Genomic DNA, 14,020 nt, shown 5'->3' with positions numbered 1-14,020 from the left:
TTCTTTCCCTTCTCTATCTTAGCACATGTTCCAGCCAAGGATGCAGTCCCTTCATGAGAGCATTCCACACTCACAACTCCGTACAGTTCTGGTGTCCTTGATGGGAAGCTATGCCCTAGAACCTTTTCTATGTCCAAAAAACTCCCAGATGTGCTAACATAGATCCCAGGATCTCATCTTCTCACAAGTATTTGCATTTCCCAACTGCTGTCTGCATTTAAACCTGATACTATTTCCTCTGTCCTGGGCAGTGCAGCGGGGTATCCTTTACCAGGTACTGACAACTTTCAAACTCTCCTTTCTCCAATCATCCCTATTTGTTTGTTTGTTTGTTTGTTTGTTTAGATACAAGGTTTCTCTGTGTAGCCTTGGCTATCCTAGACTCACTTTGTAGACCATGCTGGCTTCAAACTCACAAAGATCTGCTTGCCTTTGCCTCCCTGAGTGCTGGGACTACAGGCGTGCACCACCACACCCAGCTGCCAGTCACCCCTCTCAAAACATGTACTCTTTCCAGTTCTGGCAAGAATGTTACAGTAAGTTCTGAGCTGCCAACTTAGATTTGTGGACTGCCTTGCTCTGTGCTTTTGTTGATTTGTACTTAGACCTCAACCAAATGGGAGAGAACTGTGCTGGGCACAACAACTGTGGCTGAAAAACTGCTTACTTTCACAGGTAGGAATCTATGGTTCTGTGTTCTCCTGGCTTTTGGGGTTGCCGGCTTGGGAGCTGATGTTATTCTCATATGGCTGTCTGGGTACACGAGTTGGCAATCTCTCCTTATAACACCTAAGATTGGTTCTGGGCTTCACATTTTTTATATATCTATGATATGTCTTTGTGCGGCTCCTCTCTAGTCATGTCTATTCAGGGTTTGTTTGGATGATCATCTCTTCTGTAAGTTTGGGAAGCATTGGTTCTGGTTTTGTTGGTTAACTCATTAGTGCCTGTAGACTTTAACTCACCAAGCTCTTACACCATGTTGGGTTGGTTTAGTTGACTCCACAGATCTGGACACATTCCTTTCTTTACATACACCTCCTGGTATATGGTATTCTTGATGTTGTCCTCCAGCCTGGAAATTACTCCCCTGCTTGGTCTCATCTGCTGCTGACACATTCAGCTGTGCTTTTGATTTGATTTGATTGATTGGCTTTATCATTTGCAGCATTTCTGTTTGCTTGCAGAGTCCCAATTACCTTGCCAGTATTTTCTTTTGTATCTTTAATTACCCTTTTCCATTGCTGGCTCTTTCATCCCCTCCTGCCAATGTCCACTGTGCCCAAATCAGGCACAGTGGATCTGTGCCTGAACTGATCCACTTACAACATTCATTCATTTGGGTCTTGCATGTGGTCATGGGTCCTCTGCAAACTAGGACTCTGGAATGATTTTCAGACATTTCAGTCCTCCTTTTCCTTGATTCTGGTGGTGTTCTCTTCTATTTGAAGATATGAGGACAGTGGATTCTTTCGTGTGTGTGTGTGTGTGTGTGTGTGTGTGTGTGTGTGTGTGTGTGTGTGTGTTGAGCTGTATACATTGTTGTAATGGATTTTTTTCTCGAGAGTTGTCTGTTTGTTTATTTTCCAAGACAGGGTTTCTATGTGTAGCCTTGGCTGTCCTGGACTCAGTTTGTAGGCTAGGCTGGCCTCAAACTCACAGAGATTTAGCTGCCTCTGCCTCCCAGAGTGCTGGAATTAAAAGCATGCCCCACCATGCCCAGCCTCTCTCCGATTTTTAATTCTTATTTCCCACATCATTTTTATTTATTTTGTTTTAATTGTGTTTATCCAGTGTGTTATCTTGAACTGAATTTATGCTTCCCACTGGTGTGTGTGGGGTGTGGAGGGACAGCAACAGCAGCAGATACAGCAATTGACAGCCCGCCCAGCTTAACCTGCAGTAGGACAATTGTGCTTCACCTGTGGCCCCAGTAAGGTTCAGGGACAGTAGCAGTACAGAGCCATGTCTCTAGGTGGTCTGTTTTTAGGCAAGCCTTTTAGCAGGACTGCACCCAGTTTAAGAGCAAAGGTCTCTTGTTCCTTTGAATCTACATTCCAAGGCAGTGATAGGGAAGGATCCTTCTCAGTCTGTTTATTCAGTGGATTTACTCAGCCTCAAGCTCTGAGCTCCCATTTCTGCTGTGTTTCAACAGCCTGTGCTGTTGATACTTCCATCCATGATGCATCCATACTCTAAGTATGTCCTTGCAGCTTGGCCAGTCTCCCCTCTGTTTACTTGGATATGGCTTGTGTATTTTGGTTTGTGTTGAGATTTGTGCATAGAAGAGGCCAAGGCCATCTCCAGGTTTCCAAGACCTTTTATGAAAGTACTCTGGCTGGATTAGTTCCCTCCCAAATCTTGGCAAGTGCCAGTGGGTCTGGGTCTCATGCATGCTACATGGTTTGTACAAGGAACCTCCACTGTCTATCTTGTGGACAGGACCTTCAATATATCTGGGTCCATCCTGGTTCCTTTTTGGATCACATGGCCTCTATCTAGGTTCTTGATTTGAAAAGCAAGCCTTGTAATAAGGATCTCCATAAGGATATATATTTCACCCTGCATATGATGAGCATGTAACTGAGCCTGGGTGATTAAGGTTCCATGGGAATGCTGACTGGCCTTGACTGGCTCTAGCACACAGCTCAGCTGGACTGGAGGCGAGTCATTGACTGGAGCTGCTTTATGGCCCCTAGGTCTGCAGAGCCGCTTCTTGTGTGCAAAGAAGGGTGTTTGATGCTGGGTCACTAGGTGCCTGCACCTCATTGCTTCACCTCTCATGACACTTCACATCTATAGTTTGTTTAAAATTTTCATGTCTGTGTCTTCCCAACCTGTATCAGTTCCATTGTAAGGATGCTTGAAAATGCAAAAATTATCTTTCATAAAGGCAAACAAAATAATCCCACTAACATGTAGATTTTTTTTCATAGTCTTCACCTAGCTAGGCATGTCTGTTCCTGGTCAGATTAGTTGTCTCCATCATGACACGAATGATGGAGAAATTTGGGGGGGGGGAGTTGAGATTTGTTTTTTGCAGAATTCTCAAAAGAAGACTCTCAAATAGCTTAGAAACCCTTACCATGTTCAACATCCTTAGCCATCAGGGAAATGACAATCAAAACTACTTTGAGATTTCATTTTACATCTGTCAGAATGGCTAAGATCAGTAACACAAGTGACATCTCATGCTGTTGAAGATGAGCAAGGGAAACTGTCATCCGTTGCTGGTGGGATTACAGACTTGTACAGCAACTGTGAAAATCAGTATGGTGGTTCCTCAGAAAATCAGGAAGCAATCTACCTCATGACCCAGTTATACCACTCCTGCGCATATACCCAAAGGATGTTCTATCCTACCACAAGGACATTTGCTCAGTATGTTCCTAGCAGCTTTATTCATAGTATCCAGAAACTGGAAACAACCTAGATGTCTCTCAGCTGAAGAACAGATTAAGAAAATACTCAGCAGTTTTTATTCTCCTGGTTCAATTGCTGTCTTAGAGGATTATTGCCTCCTTCTGCTAGCCTAGGCCTAGTCCTGGAAGCTTCTAGCCTCCATACAATCTAGCCTAGGCCTAGAACGTTTTCAGCCTCTGAAACTTACTGCTGAAGAAGTTTGCCCTTTCTTGTTCTTACTCCACTCTTAGGCTGGCTCATTCAATTCAGCTGTTCCAGCTCAAACTCCTCTCCCACCTAAATTACTCAATCTGGCTTTTCTCTCAGCCTCTGAATTGCTCTCCTTGGTCTCAAACTAACTCCAGCAATATGCTCTAATCTCCAGAACTTTTCTGGCTCATTTGGTCTTCACCTTGAAGAGTTTAAGTTAGCCTGGGTATAGTTAGCCTGAGTAAAGAGCCATCTTGACTGGGAGCTGAATTCAGGTATCAGGAAATATCACAGAATGTACATGTGGCAGAAAACAAAGTTAACTCTCTTAGCAACAGCCTTCAGAAAATAATTCAGAATAAATGCTTCATAGAAAATAGAGACAAACTCCCTGGCAATAATCAATGGGAATCGGTTGGAAATTGGGTGGGAAAATTCTCCCCAATGTTTCAGATATGGTTTAGAAAAATAGCCTTTGTGATTATATTCCTTATCCATTGTGATTATGTGCCTCAGAAAAGGTTACCCCACCGTGCTAAACTTCACCCAATTCTGTAACGCAAAGGCTTGTGCCCCCCTGCTTGCTGCCATGGAAACTCTCTGATCACAAACTTTCCCTTTAAAAATCCTGTTCACGGATTGAGCAAGATGGCGGAGCCTGGACAACTCTCCTTCTGACCATCAGCACAGCAGGATTGGCACAGTGACCAGCAGTTAGAACTCTAAACACAAGTGATTGTGTTTCCCAGGTGAGAGGATACCCCACGGTGGAGGATTCAATCAGCTTCAACTCACCCAGCTAAACTGAGTAAGAGATCCTGGTTCCACCAGATGCTTGGTTGCCAGCCCAGAGCAACATGCCAGCATGCTCTGATCACTGTCCCAGACTGAACTGTGGGCACCAAAACATCAGAGACTGAGATTTCCAGTCAAGAGATAACCCCACGGTGCAGGAAACGATTGGGACTGACCTTAGGTCACCCAGACATTCCCTGGAAAAGATCGGAGGTTCCGTGGGCACCCAGGAGCCAGTCCAGAGCCAGAGCCTGGGACCCAGGCACCGGCACAGAGCCCTGCCTGTGCGCCTGACTCGCTGCCCCAGATAGAACTGTGGGCTCCAGGGCATCAGAGACTGAGTTTCTCTGTCGAGTGCAAACCCACAGGGAGGGGAATGGCGGGTCTGATCTCAGAGCACTCAGCCGATACCACCACCCCGAAAAGGTCTGGGGAAAAATTACCTAGTTTCGGCAGACACGCAGGCACCCAATCCCCAGAAAGGTAGAAAGGCAGAGCCACATAAGTCTGTGCCTGTGGGTTCTACTCCCCATCACAGACAGAACAGCTGTCCCCAAAGCAAAGACTAGGTGTCCCTGTCAGAAGAAAACACTACAGCGGGGGATCATCAGCTCCAACGCTCAGGACACCCAACTCCATAAGACTTTCAGGATTCATGCAGACTCTAGGCTCTAGCCTTCTACTGCAAGCATGAGTGCCCTGCACACCCGCCGTTACTGAGTACCACTAGGGCACTGGGGCACACAGCTGCATCCTCAGACCTACAAAAGCCAGAGCGCCATTACAGCAGCCCTCAGATACAGCTCCAAGGTTCAACTAGTTATCCCTAGTTAAACTGACAAACCTGTGGGAATCTCTGGTTCTTCAAGAGGGCTACACCAAACAATTACACCTTAAGAGCAACAGCTGTTGCTCACTAAACTCAGAACAAGAAACCCAGCAGCAGGGCAGCCATCACCAGGACCTCTCTGATGAGAGGAGAGCCTTCCTGAACACCACAGTTACCACACAGTTCCATACACCTGAAGCGAACTGTGGTAATTCCTGAGAAGCACCACCATTCAGTTGACCATACCCAAAAAGCAGAGGAGAACTTCAGAACCCCATCCAGTGGATTCTCCCCACCCCAGGACCCAGGAGGCACCAGAAATTAACAGACAACACCTGAGACAGAGACATGGGTAGAGGCCAGCAAAAAAGCACAACCAACAAAAGGCAAAGCAATATGGCATCCCCAGAACCCAGTTATCCAGGGGCAAGTAGCCCTGGACACCCTAACATAAATGAAATTCAAGAAGATGACCTTACATTTATGCTTATGAAGAGGTTAATGGAGGAAGCAAATAAAATGTGTAAAGAATTAGGGGAAGTTATAATAAAACAGATTATGGCCATCAGTAAAGAAATACAGAAAGATGTAGCCAAACAGTTTGTGGCTTTCAGAAAGTAAATTATTAAATCACTGGAAGAAATAAAAGAAACAGAAGATTGTTCAAACAAACAGCTGAAGGAATTGATGGAAAAACAGGAAAATACAGTCAGACAGGTGAAGGAACAAAAAGGTTCAAGATCTGAAGATAGAATTGGAAAAATTAAAGAAAACACAAATGGAGGAAATCATGGAGAGGGAGAACCTAAGAAAGAAAACAGGAACTACAGAGGTAAGCATAACCAACAAGACTACAAGAGATGGAAGAAAGAATCTCAGGTGTGGAAGATACAATGGAAGAAATAGATGTATCCATAAAAGAAAATAATAAATCTAAAAAATTCCTGACACAAACCATCCAAGAAATCCAAGACAACATAAAAAGACAAAACCTAAGAATGATAGGAATAAAGGAAAAAGAAGATTCCCTCCTCCAAGGCCCAGAAAGTATTTTCAACAAAATCATTGAAGAAAATCTTCCCAATGTAAAGGGGAGACCTATAAGAATACAAGAGGCCTACAGGACACCTAAAAAATCATACCAGAGAAGAAAATCCTCCTGTTACATAATAATCAAAACAGTAAGTATACAGAACAAAGAAAAAATACTAAAAGCTGCAAGGGAAAAAGGCCAAATAACATACAATGGCAAACCCATAAGAATCACACCTGACTTCTCAACAGAAACTATGAAAGCCAGAAGAGCCTGGAGAGATATCATGCAGACCCTAAGAGAACACAGATGTCAGCCTAGGCTACTGTACCCAACAAAACTCTCAGTCCTCATAGACGGAGAAAAAAAGATATTCAATGACAAAAACAACTTTCAACAATACCTACACACAAATCCAACTTTACAGAAGACACTAGAAGGAAAAATACAAGCCAAGAAAACTAACTACTTTCAAGAAAACACAGGAAATAAATAACCTCACTACAGCAAAACCAAAAGTAGCCAAACACATAAACACACTACCACAGCCAACATCAATATCAAAGGATCTAACAGCCACTGGTCATTAATCTCCCTCAACATCAATGGACTCAATTCTCCAATAAAAAGACACAGACTATCAGAATGGATGTGTAAACAAGACCCAACAATCAGCTGCATACAAGAAACACACCTAAATCACAAAGATAGAATTTACCTGAGAGTAAAGGGCTGGAAAATGGTTTTCCAAGCAAATGGACCCAAGAAGCAAGCAAGAGTAGCCATTTTAATCTAATGAAATAGATTTTCAACTAAAATTAATCAAAAGAGATAGAGAAGGATACTTAGTACTCATCAAGGGAAAAATCCACCAGGAAGATATCACAATCCTGAACATCTATGCCCCAAATGCATTTGTAAAAGAAACTTTAATAAAACTTAAACAACACACATAGACCCCCACACATTAATAGTGGGAGACTTCAACACCCCACTCTCAACAAAGGACAGGTCAACAAAACAGAAATTAAACAAAGAAACAATAACTCTGACAGAGGTCATGAATCTAATGGACCTCACGGACATCTACAGAACCTTTCACCCAAACACAAAAGAATTTACCTTCTTCTCAGCACCTCATGAAACCTTCTCCAAAATAGACCATATAGTTGGTCATAAATCAAGATTCAACAGATACAAGAAGACAGAAATAATCCCTTATATCCTACCAGATCACCATGGACTAAAGCTGGACCTCCAAGACAAAAATAGCAAAAGGCCTACACATACGTAGAAACTGAACAACTTGCTACCCAGGACAACTGGGTCAGAGAAGAAATAAAGAAAGAAATTAAAGACTTCCTAGAATTCAACGAAAATGAAGGCACACCATACCCAAACTTATGGGACACAATGAAAGCAGTGCTAAGAGGAAAGTTCATAGCACTCAGTGCCTTCAAGAAGAAATTCAAAACATCTCACGCAAGCAACTTAATGGCTCACTTAAAAGCCCTAGGAAGAAAAAAAGGAAGTAGACACACCAAAGAGGCGTAGATGGCTGGAAATAATCAAACTCAGGGCTGAAATCAATCAATTAGAAACAAATAAAACAATTCAAAGAATCAATGAAACCAACAGCTGGTTTTTGAGAAAATCAACAAGATAGACAAACCCTTAGCCAAGCTAACTAAAAGGCAGAGAGACACCATCCAAATCAATAAAATCACAAACAGAAAGGGTGACATAACCATAGACACTGAAGAAATCCAAACAATAATTAGGTCTTACTTCCAAACTTTATATGCCACAAAATTTGAAAATCTAAATGAAATGGACAATTTTCTTGATCAATTTTACATGACAAAGCTGAATCAAGACAAGGTAAAGCAATTAAATAGTCCTATAGCCCCTAAACAAATAGATGCTGTCATCAAAAGACTACCATGCAAAAAAAGCCCAGGGCCAGACAGTTTCAGCGTAGAGTTCTACCACATCTTCAAAGAAGAGCTAACACCAATACTCTTCAAACTATTCAACAAAATAGAAACAGAAGGAACACTACCAAACTCATTCTATGAAGCTACAGTCACCTTGGTACCTAAACCTCACAAAGACTCAACAAAGAAAGAGAATTTCAGACCAATCTCCCTCATGAACATCGATGCAAAAATACTCAACAAAATACTTGCAAACCGAATCCAAGAACACATCAAAGATATCATCCACTATGACCAAGTAGGCTTCATACCAGGCATGCAGGGGTGGTTCAATATATGGAAATCCATCAATGTGATCCACCACATAAACAAACTGAAGGAGAAAAACCACATGATCATCTCCTTAGATGCTGAAAAAGCATTTGACAAAAATCCAACATCCATTCATGTTTAAAGCCTTGGAGAGATCAGGGATACAAGGCACATACCTGAACATAGTAAAGGCAATATACAGCAAGCCTATAGCCAATATCAAACTCAATGGAGAGAAGCTTAAATCATTCCCACTGAAATCAGAGACAAGGCAGGGCTGCCCACTCTCTCCATATCTCTTCAACATTGTTCTTGAAGTCCTTGCTAGAGCAATAAGACAGTTGAAGGAGATCAAGGGGATACAAATTGGAAAGGAAGAAGTCAAATTATCACTATTTGCAGATGATATGATAGTATACGTGAGTGACCCCAAAAACTCTATCAGGGAATTCCTACAGCTGATTAACACCTTCAGCAAAGTGGCCGGATACAAAATTAACTCAAAAAAATCAGTAGCACTCCTGTATAAAAAAGACAAAAGGGCCGAGAAAGAAATTAGGGAAACCACACCCTTCACAATATCACAAAGGACATAAAGTACCTTGGTGTGAACCTAACCAAGCAAGTCGAAGACTTGTATGAAAAAAATTTCCAGACTCTGAAGAGAGAATTAGAATATATGAGAAGATGGAAAGATCTCCCATGCTCATGGCTTGGCAGGATTAATATAGTAAAAGGGGCCATTTTACCAAAAGCAATCTACAAATTCAAAGCAATTCCCATCAAATTACCAACACAATTCTTTACAGACCTGGAAAGAAAAATTCTCACCTTCATATGGAACAACAAGAAACCCAGAATTGCTAAAACAGTTCTCTACAGTAAAAGATCTTCAGGAAGTATCTCCATCCCTGATCTCAAGCTGTACTATAGAGCAACAATACTAAAAACTGCATGGTACTGGCGAAGAAACAGACTAGTGGATCAATAGAATCAAATAGAAGACCCTGACATAAATCCACACACTATGGACACCTGATTTTTAGCAAAGATTGCAAAACCATTCAATGGAAAAAAGACAGCATCTTCAACAAATGATGCTGGTCTAACTGGAAGTCTACATGTAGAAAAATGCAAATAGATCCATACTTATTACCCTGCACAAAACTAAAGTCCAAGTGAATCAAAGACCTCAATATAATACCCAGACACACTAAACCGCTTAGAAGAAAAAGTGGGGAAGAGCCTTGAACAGGAGACAACTTCCTGAACCAACAGCACAGGCTCTAAGAGCAACAATCAATAAATGGGACCTCATGAAACTGAAAAGCTTCTGTAAAGCAAAGGACACTGTCATCAGAACAAAACAACAGCTTACAGATTGGGAAAGGATCTTCACCAAACCTATATCTGACAGAGGACTAATATCTAGTATATATAAAGAACTCAAGAAGTTAAACAGCAACAAATCAAGTAATCCAATTAAAAAATGGAGTACAGAGCTAAAGAGAATTCTCAATAGAGGAATATGGAATGGCAGAGAAACACTTAAAGAAAAGCTCAACCTCATTAGCCATCAGGGAAATGCAAATCAAAATGACCCTAAGATTTCACCTTACACCCATCAGAATGGCCAAGATCAAAAACTCAAGAGACACATGCTGGAGAGGCTGTGGAGAAAGGGGAACCCTCCTCCACTGCTGGTGGGAATGTAAACTTGTGCAACCACTCTGGAAAGCATTCTGGCGCTTCCTCAGACAAATAGGAATAGCACTTCCTCAAGATCCAGCTATACCACTCCTAGGCATATACCCAAAAGAGTCTCAAGTACACAATAAGGACATTTGCTCAACTATGTTTGTAGCAGCCTTATTTGTAATAGCCAGAAGCTGGAAACCGCCCAGATGCCCCTCAGTGGAGGAATGGATGCACAAATTGTGGTACATCTACACAATGGAATATTACTCAGCAATAAAAAACAAGGAAATCATGAAATTTGCAGGTAAATGGTGGGATCTGGAAAATATCATCCTGAGTGAGCTATCCCAGAAGCAGAAAGATGCACATGGTATATACTCACTCATATAGACATATAATACAGGATAAACCTACTAAAATCTGTACACCTAAAGAAACTAATCAAGAGGGAGGACTCTTGCTAAAATACTCAATTCCTATCCAGAAAGGCAAAAAGGATGGACATCAGAAGAAGGAGAAAAGAGGGAACAAGTCAGGAGACCTCTGAAAGGCTCTGCCCTGCAGACTATCAATGCAGATGCTAAGACTTATGGGCAACCTTTGGGCAGAATGCAGGGAATCTTATGGAAGAAGTGGGAAACAGTAAGATCTGGAGAGGACAGGAACTCCACAAGGAGAGCAACAGAACCAAGAAATCTGAGCACAGGAGTCTTTCCTGAGACTGATACTCCAACCAAGGACTATGCATGGAGATAACCTAAGACCCCTGCATAGATGTAGTCCATGGCAGTTTAGTATCCAAGTGGGTTCCATTGTAATAGGAACAGGGACTGTCTCTGACATGAACTGATTGGCCTGCTCTTTAATCACCTCCCCCTGGTGGGGAAGCAGCATTACCAGGCCACAGAAGAAGACAATGCAGCCTCTCCTGATGAGACCTAATTGACTAGGATCAGAAGGAAAAGAAGACCTCCCCTATCAGTGGACTTGGGGAGGGGCATGCATGCAGAGGGTGGAGGAAGGGAGGAATTGGGACAGGAAAAGGGAGGGAACCACAGGGGGGATACAAAGTAAATAAAGTGTAATCAATAAAGAATTTTTTAAAAAAACAGGCTGATTTAAAACAAAACAAAAAAAAATCCTGTTCACTCAGAGCTCGGGGTCCCACGTCTCTACTGCTTCATCAGTGAGACTTGGATCCCGAGTTCGATTGCTTTCATAATAAAGCTCTCTTGCAATTGCATTGAGTCGTCTCCTGGTGGTCTCTCAGGGTCCCGTGGACCTAGCATTACAACCTGAGTTCTCTCTCTGCAACCCTTCTCTCCATTACTCACCTAGTAAAACTGCCTCCTTTCTCTCTCATTGCTGCTTAAGTAGCTTCCCTTAGTGGGTGTATCCTATTCTGTCAAGTCTTTCTCTGATTTGTTTGTTTCTGCCACTTAGATATAACTTTCAAATATGGGTGTTTCCTTCTACAAACTAACTTTACCTTTATTGTTGATATTAAAGGCATTTACCACCACGCCTGGACGTAATCTTTTCTTTACATGAAACTTGCTCTATACCAGGCAAGCCTTGAACTCAGATCTGCTTGCCTCTGTCTCCTGGATTAAAGGTATGTCTATTCCAGCCAGATCATACAGACCTATAGGTCTTTCGATGTGACCTCTTGCCAGAACAGTCATGTTATGAATTAAAAATCCTTTTACCAAGTATTTGGAGTTTCCCAGGTGTTTTATACAAAATTTAATCCAGGTGCTATGTCTTTCCTTCTGTACAACAGTAAATTCTCACAGAGGAGTGTTAGTGTATTCTCTGAAAGGAGATGGTCTTGGCTTTATTTCCACTGTATATTTCTGCTGCTTGCTGATGTTCTGCTTTTATTTAGTCAATTCCTTTATTTTAGATTTTACTTTAAATTTCCCTTTAAATATAAAACTATCATTTCCTCGTCTCTTTTCTATTTTACACACATTTCTACAGGAGACACACTGCTGTTAATTTTTATAATGTTTTTTTTCATTATGTGATTGCCAAGACATACGTTTATATTTAACATGCTGGGAATTGGGAGTTTTTTCACTTTCTTTTGTGTGGGTGTATGCATGTATGTGAGTGCTTACTCAATTGTTCATGTGTGTGTATAGGATAGACACTGGTATCATGTGTCTCTAGATCCTCCTAATTTTTTGAGACAGTCTCTCACTCAATCTGGAGTACATCATCTGGCTAGACTAGCTGTTGAGTGAGCTTTGGGGATCCACCTGTCACCACTCTGCCCAGCCCACCACATCAACCTCTATATTGGTGTTTGGTATATGAATTCACTTTCTAATGCTTGCATAACAAGCACTTTTTTTTCCTCTGCGTCATGTTTCCAGCCCTGCTATGTTTCTTTATAACACAACATTGTAGACATAAGACTTTGTCTAAGAGCAAACTATACCATCAATGATCCTTTCTTTAATGTTGCTTATATGGCTATATTTGTGTTTTAATTCAAATGTGCCTTAGGCCAAACAAAAGCCGCTTTATCACTACTGGGTGAAGTTTTCTTACACTTAGGATTTCAGTTCTCTGCCTCAATTTTTTATATCCCATTTTCTATTTTATCTGTTGACCTGATTAAATGCAAGAAAAACTTTGTTAAGATTTCCCACCAAGGTAGGCATGGTGGCACATGTCTTCACTTCTAGCACTTGAAAGCAGAGATGAGCAGAACTCGAGGCCAGCCTGGTCTACACATGAGCTCCAGGACAGCCAGAGTTATAAACATAGTAAAGCCCTGTCTCAAAAAAAAAAAAACAACTTACCATATTTGTTGTGATTATTATGTCTCCTATAATTTTATAGGCTTGATTATGTATAGATGATATTATAAGTATTTTGATTCTCAGACTTAAATTTTATGTTGCTGCAGAAATGCAATAGTTGTGTTCCCTTAACATTTATTTTGTGAAATACAACTAATTTAATGTGAAATTTTCCTGTTAGTCTGAAATTGTTCTTCCTTTATTTTTGTTTTGAATCTTTCCACATCTTCATTAGAGTTGATTTTCACACAGTGTGTGCAGTGTTGTAAAGACTAATTTTTCTGATGTTCATTGTGACGTTCCAGCTATATACTGATCATCACTAACACAAGGGACCCTTTTTCTCTCGATTATACTTAATGTGTTTACACTAGTGTAAAGTGGTAAATGTTTTAGCAATTAGATAGAATGGAAGTTTTTCATTCTTTCTCATACATGCCAACATGTTGACAGTTTCATTCACAGAAAAAGAAAGGAACAATTCCAATTTTGCTCTCAGTAAAGTTCAAATAGTCTGGCCCAAATTATACGTGTCAACTGTATTTTGTGGACTATGAATATTATTGAATTATAATTATCATTGTTTACATCTTCTAGATATTACAAATAAAGCTCCTATGAGCATGGTTGAACAAATGTCCTTGTATACTTGAGCATTTTTTGGATATATACCTAGGAGTGGTATAGCTGGATCTTGAGGTAGCACTGTTCCTAATTTTCTGAGAAAGTCTCAGATTGATTTCCAAAGTGGTTGTACAAGTTTACATTCCCACCAGCAAAGGAGGAGGGTTCCCCTTTCTCCACAGCCTCTCCAGCATGTGTTGTCTCTTGAGTTTTTTTTATCTTAGGCATTCTGATGGGTGTAAGGCATTCTCAGGGTCATTTTGATTTGCATTTCCCCGATGACTAAGGATGTTGAACATTTTTTAAGTGTTTCGCTGCCATTTGATATTCCTCTATTGAGAATTCTGTTTAGCTCTGTACCCCAGTT

The sequence above is a fragment of the Meriones unguiculatus genome, chromosome 6 (genome assembly GCF_030254825.1).
Source record: "Meriones unguiculatus strain TT.TT164.6M chromosome 6, Bangor_MerUng_6.1, whole genome shotgun sequence".
NCBI lineage: Eukaryota > Metazoa > Chordata > Mammalia > Rodentia > Muridae > Meriones > Meriones unguiculatus.
The sequence above is the reverse complement of the archived record's forward strand: the minus strand, read 5'-3'. Positions refer to the sequence as shown.